The 7,368-nt window shown below is 33.7% G+C and overlaps 1 pseudogene; it reads right to left on the bottom strand.

The window, feature by feature from the left end:
• Nucleotides 1-1,437: 1,437 nt before the first annotated feature.
• LOC113699517 (protein DETOXIFICATION 27-like) overlaps nucleotides 1,438-7,368 on the bottom strand; it is a 12,313-nt pseudogene continuing 6,382 nt past the window's right edge.

Raw genomic sequence — 7,368 nt, 5'->3', positions numbered from 1 at the left:
CAGGGGAGGTTTCTGCAATTATCCCAAACAGTTATAAGCGACAAAGTCATTATCAACTTTTTAACCATAGACAGCGCAGAAATTTTGTACAATAAGGAGAAGTTGCAATCAATGAGGCCAAAGAGGGGACTGCAACTGGGAGATCCACTTTTTCCATATCTTGTGATACTGTGCAAGGAAAACCGAGTCAGTTGATAACTGAGACAAGAAGTTATCGGAGAATCAAAGAGAACAAAAAGGAGCAGGACCCCCCCAAAAAAAAAAAAAAAAAAAGAAAATTATTTATGCAATGTTTCTGAATTCGAGGCAAAAGGTACAAACTGAGTAATAGAGAGAACGTTTTGCTTGCAAATGTTAATGGGCTCTCTGTTTTCCTCCTTTTTTTGTTTTTTCATTTTTTTTTGTGCGTGTCTTGAATGTAAAGAAGTAGGAATGGAAGTAATCAGAATCGACCTAAAAATGAAAGGATATTCACATTTCAAGAACATAATACTTGTATCTCTTAATTTTGTACCAAAAGTCCAAAACCAATTGCATAATGGTCGATGCTGTTTATTTTGATTGTATGTATGTGTTTTATGTGTTTGAGGGAGTTTCTCTCCAGTTGGGGGGGAAAATGGCGTTCTGTTAAATTTTTTTTCCCATCTTTTGGGCCGCTTAGAAACATTCTTTCTCCTGCGGCTTTCGATTTACCAAATGGCAAAGAGATCATTTTCAATTCATCTGCAGTTCCAATTCATTTGCAGTAGCTGATTAGCAATGTGTTGAGTCAACAGAAATGAGAAAGAACGTCAACCAAACAGAAATAGTAGAAGTTTTGTTTACAAGTTTCTTGGAAAATGCTCTAAGCCTCGAAGTATCCATGAAAGATATAGACACCAACAGATTCTGCCCTTTTTTTTTCCTTGTACAATTAAATTTTGATACATTAATATGGCCAACCAATTTGTTAAACGAACAGGTTCTACAGATTGTTTTATCTATGTGCTAGTTTAATTCGATTAACAGTATTATTTGCATGGTGCGAGCACTAGTGCTTGTAGTCTATTGAAGAATATTTTTTCTACGATTCAATCATTTGACATACTTTGCCTCCTTTTTTTTTCGGATAAAGAAGTTATATTTATTATTTAATATACTGAAAATCATTCAGTACAATTTGCTTGACAAATGTGACAGGAAAGTTAAAAGTTTCAAAGAGATTCAACAAAGTCTGAGATTTTGGCGTAATGCCACTATACTTCTTCGCTTCCCAAGGCATTGGCCTTATTGCCTTATTGTATATTTTCCCAAGGCATTGTCTTATTGTTAAGGGCCTTTTGTCAAGAAACCAAGGCTGCCATTTCTGCTATTGCCCTCGTGCCCTGGGATCACGCTCTCCGATTATATCTTTCTTTTCCCATCCCATAAATTTCTGCCCTAATTTAACCTATATGCTTAGGGACCAATATCAATATGTGCCCATTTCTCCACATGCAAACTTGCCCTGATCGCCTGCGTCTGAATCAACAGTAAAGCTAATGAAATTGTTCATTTCTACTATAAGGATTTTAGGGGAAAAGAATTACTTAAAAATATGGCAGCATTTGTACCTCTTTCTCCCCGTTGCATCTAATGGTAATGATGGCCAATATTAATGTTTGAACTGCAGTTCCACCAAAAATCATTCCAGCCCAGATTCCCTTCATATATCAGTGTGGCAAAAACTAGTTATTCGCCTAAAACGAATCAAATCAATTTTCAAAGAAGAAATAGAGAAATGGTATAAATTATGATTTAAAAAAATGGATATCTGAAATTAGATTTTAGGTAGGAAGGTTTTAAGCTAAGTTACACAGAGGGAGCATAAGTATTTCCTTCTAATTTCCTTTTATCTCACCATATCTCTGATGGACACGTGCATTAGTACACAATGAATCCCTTTCTTATTTTTCTTTACGAAAAAAGATAAGAAACAATAATATTGTTGCGAGTATATCTTATATCCACTGAACTGTTAGTAAAACATTAATATTATACTGCAAAAGGAAAAGGACTTTGGGAAATTAAGTAGCACGATTTCTTTAAAGAAATGTATGCAAATTGGAGACTAACCATCACTCCTTGCTTGAAAACCCAACCCATCAATACTCCGAGTGGTACTCCAATCAGATAATAGCATCCCAAATTTATGTATGCTACATATGACTGCCATCCAGATCCAACAGCAACCCCTGCATGTTTAAAGAAAAATAAAAATGAAGAGAGTGATGAAATGTTGCAATTAATTAGTGCTAATTAATCGCCTGAAAGAATTCGTTGAACATAATAGAGGAGAACAGTGAAGGCCAAAAGTATTGAGAGTGTGCTGACTTGTTCTAGCACTGGTTTGCTGGTTGTGAATACAAGTGCAATTTCATTGTGGACAAACATAATTATCACCCAAAAGAATAGGCCTAGCAATATTGATTCTGTCACTGCTACTATGGTTGCAAACTGGGCTTTTCTTCCTTTTCCTGCTCCCAACTCATTTGCAACCCTAACTCTGTAACACCCCATTGAAAAAACAATTTGTCACTTTTAATTGGCAGATACTATTATGATTGACAGATATTCAATTCAGGTGGATCCCAAAAAACCCCAAAAAAAAAAAAAGTAACAGAATTTACCCTGTTCCAATGAAGAATCCAGTAGGAATCATATTTTCCCAGCCGTTGATGCTCATGCTAAGGAATCCAACAACCAAACAGATGGAAAAAAACTGAGCGTCGTGAAATAGTATAAGTAAGATTGAGGTAGAAGCTTAGCACAGCTTGCTTACCATATGGATAAAGCATCAAAAGCAAATTCTGAATTGGCAAGATTTCCAGTAATCACTACCAGGATCTGGTAGTACCAGTTCTCCAAGCTGTTCCAAGAAAATTGGAGTCAACAGAGTAATTACCTAACAAGCAATACATTGTCCTGTTTACTTCCTTTCACAAATTTGGGCTCATATCAAATGGGAACAGAATCGGGCAAAAACTGTCCTAGTTATGCGTCATTTGATCGTGACAAACATTTGTTCAAGAAAAAGTCATGCATTTTTGTTTCAAAAATGAAACATAAATAGAAAATACTAAAATGTAGATCGTCAGGAACGTTCCCAAACCCAAAGAAACAAGAAAAATTAGGGAAATAAAGTCCTTACCATATCATGACACCGGAAGATGCAGAGAGTTGAAGAAATTGCCTTAGACCAGAAGATGCTTCGAAGGAGAATCCAGTCCACGACTGAGGACATGCACCACATAGTGTATAACCAAGCAAACCAAACACCACAATCCACCAAGAAAAGCCCAAGACTAGGGAAATGGCAGCCAATCCAAGCCTTAGCTTAAACACCACCAACCAACTCAATGCCAAATGCAAAATCAGAGCCACGATATTCACCCAAGCGATCACATTATTCTTCAGCTGACTCTGCAGAAACCTCTGAAGAGGAAATTGAAATGCAAAGCTGAAATGAAGTGGAATGAAACTCAAGCATACAATCCCAGAAAGCTCAGCTACTTGTTGGGGCTGCCCCAAAAGCTTCAAGATTGGCGTAGCGAAAATGTAAACGGGCAACATTAGAACGGAGCACAAGAAGAGAACAACCCAAGAACGCTGCAGGTATACGCCCAACATCGGATAGTTCTTTGCCCCGAATGCTTGTCCCCATAGAGTTTCCAAAGCACTTGCCATTCCCAACTGAAAATCCATGATTACATAGACGAATTCAAAAAATTTCAGGGATACAAAAGATAATCCTCATAGAGTTTAAGAATTTGTCTATATTTAACACATTTATTAAGGTACATGTGACATGATAAACTGGCTCAATTTTGTCAGACAGGCGTGTATCAAGAACCCTTATGAAACAACATTTCCATAAAATTTTGTGTTCTAGTTAATTGAACCTTTTATTTATTACAATTTGTTGGATATTTTAATAAAAAAATATCACATATTTATTTTGAATTCAAATAAAATAAATTACAAATTCTTTAAATAAATTTTCAGTTACAAATTGAAACATTTAAATGTGTAACTTGTGGGATTTATGTCTTGCTTTTGTAACTTATGTAATGATTAGGTTTTATGAAATCTTTTAGTAATTTTTTTTTTACCGTTATACAATGATCTAGACTTTTCAATTTGTAACTTAAATATGAGGTGTTAATTCCTATTAATGTTGGTATTTTAATATTCCTAATTTCTTAGCCTATATATAAGGCATCTATCAACCAAACCAAATATATACTTTGCTATCTTTATACTACCTTCTATTTTCCTCCACTACTATAAGAGGTTATAGGGCAAAGAACAGTGTTAATGTGAGGTTTCTGTCTTGCTCCAATAGTGTAGATTGGAGTAGATTACAGTGTGCAAAAGGCTAGGCTGTTATATCCTGGAGGCGACGTGCTGAGACCTACTACACCGGAGGATACTCCGTAGGGGCGTGAATCGTCTTAAAGAGAGCGACCTAGTCCGCGCCTCAACCCATGCCAAATCAACATAATTATGGTACAAATTATTTGCATTTTTAATGCAAGATTAAGGTATGAATTTTTGTTAATTTATTTGTTAAATTTTATTAGAGAAATTATTGTGACTTATATGATTTATTTTGGTCTAGAACCAACAATTTTAAGACAAGTTAGCCTCTTCACATAAGATAAGGTTATCATTGCATGTTTTGCTTCTAAATAATCTAATCAGAAAGCTAACATAATCCCGACGATAAGAATCTTACATGGCGTATAACATAATCCGGACAAACTTTAATAAACAAGATATTTCATGTGAATGGTCACAATTATAGACTGAGACTAGAAAGGGTAATATCCATTGGTTTTATGTGCTTTAGAGTCTGGTATCAATATTATGTAAGCGCATATAAATAATTCGCAATATATACCTTTGAATCCAAGTTGCCTATTATTAATAGAATATCATGTATTTGTTTGTTCAAGAAAAACATGGTACTTGCATGATGTCTTTGTATATTAGTAGACCAAATACAATAATTTTTTGCCATTTTTGAGTTTTTAATATATGTTGTATGAAGCAACTATTTTCGCATGAGTTTGTCATGTTACATAGTGAACTTTCAATGTCTCTTATATTAACGGATTTATTCCGATTGAAAATTTTGGCATTGACATATAAATGATTAATTTGGTGATAAAGATATATACTCCATGAAATGCATGTATAACGTGGCCAGTTATTGTCTTAAAAATAGTGGTATCAAGGTGCATCAAAAAAAAAAACTGCAATTATGAGGGTTCAAGTTATATTTAGATAGTGGGGGTTTAAAATTCTCTAGTTTTGTCTTCAATTCATATGATCTTAGTCCATCTTGAGGTCTGCATTTTCACAAGCAATAAACGGTATTGATAATACATGAAGAAAAGATTACACTGTCACCAAGGAAAAATTATATACATGGATAATAGCTTTAGTGGCTTGAAGTTGTGAAATATAAAGTTAGTAGCCATATAATTCTCAACAATTCTATTCTCTTGACTTGTATTTTGTTAAAATTGTGAATATGAACTTTTGAGTTGAAAATGTGATATTGTACATTGAAAATTATGTATTCGAGTCAAAGGCCATCAATTTGCAGGCAACCAACAACTTTTGGATTTGTATTATATTATTTCATGTTGTTTGCTATGTGACTGTCTTTGCATTTAATGAAAACTGGAATACTTAATTTCCTTGCCAAGCATGACTATAGTAAGACTATGCTTGGATGGAAACGCGGACAGTGGATGTTGACTAAGCTCGTAGCTATGAATTTTGAAACTCTTGAGATTTTTCATTATAAGGCTTGCATTATTTGCAAGTTGAATTTTGAAATTAAAACATAATAGTGCATTGACTATTATATTTTTTGAATTTTCTTAATCTCTAATTTGAGTTGTGCAAATTAAAAAGTGAGGCATGATTTAGATAGATTTGAATTACTTATGAAGTTTTCTTGCAAAAGAAAATTCATTGAGGACTATGAGAGTGGCAGGTTACTAGATTATTAGCCACTGAGAAGATTACAGAAATGATGGAAATTAATGTGGCTTTGCTTGATGTGAGCAAATATATGCCCATTCTATTTGTTCAATTTGTGATTATAACATAATTATTGTTTTTTGAATCTATTCTAACTTTATTTTGAGTAGTGTAGATGAGCATTCACTGAAAAATATGACATGAGGTGAAGGTACTTGAAATATTTTTTGATATTTTTGTAAAAGCAAAAATAATCATGGAGATTTTTGAGAATGGCTTCTAGTGCATCACTAGACTACTGGCCATAGAAAAAATTAAAAAAATTACTTATGAGTAAATATACGCCTACACTATTTGGCAAAAATATATGGATGAGAAATTTTCTCATCGAAGATTGGTTCCATGTATTTGGACCACTAAGAGATTATTTGAAAAAATTCGAGAATATCATATCTTTGTTATTTTATTTGTGTTGAAAATATAAATCTCAAGCTTGAGTCAAGGATATGATACACATCGAGGGGGATAAGACAAAAGTCTAATATATGTTAAAAATCACCTATGATGATACAACTACCTAGAGACTGGAGATCCCAAGAACTAGGTCGGAGACAAACGAATCATAAAGTGATTTGGTTGATTAATATGCACTACTTTGATTATATTGTCTATCCCTATGATGTAAGTGCATTTGTGATCTTATGACGATAAACGAGATTGGGATTTTTATTCCCTTAATGAGTTCTATAGCCCTTATGGGTGGGATATTTAAGTCATAGGAGAATCCTTGATAGACTCACCTATATGAGTGTGGAAGTAGGGCCGCTTCCTATGAGAATTTGGGCTGGTTCTATAGAGCACTCATGAAAACCGGGATAAAGCACAAGGCCATAAATGTGCTGGCTTATGAAACCTATTTGAGAACACTGAAAGATTCATGTGTGTGATACGATTTCACGTGCCCTCAAGTAGTCATCCTTTAAAGGCTAAGTCCACTTTGACTCTAGCACAGGAATTGTTGAGCACTAAGTGAAGGTTTAAAGGCACTGCCACCTTCATTATGCATGAATTTTAATCTTTGCCCTATTAAGTGTTAAGTTTTGAATATTATATTTTTTTATTAAAATAAGTGGGGGATTGTTGGATATTTTAATAAAAAATATCACATATTTATTTTGAATTCAAATAAAATAAATTACAAATTCTTTAAAAATAAATTTTCAGTTACAAATTGAAACATTTAAATGTGTAACTTATGGGATTTATGTCTTGCTTTTGTAACTTATGTAATAATTAGGTTTTATGAAATCTTTTAGTAATTTTTTTTTTACCGTTATACAATGAATCTAGACT

This window comes from Coffea arabica, chromosome 7c (genome assembly GCF_036785885.1).
Source record: "Coffea arabica cultivar ET-39 chromosome 7c, Coffea Arabica ET-39 HiFi, whole genome shotgun sequence".
Lineage (NCBI taxonomy): Eukaryota > Viridiplantae > Streptophyta > Magnoliopsida > Gentianales > Rubiaceae > Coffea > Coffea arabica.
This window is presented reverse-complemented; position numbering and strand designations above follow the sequence as displayed.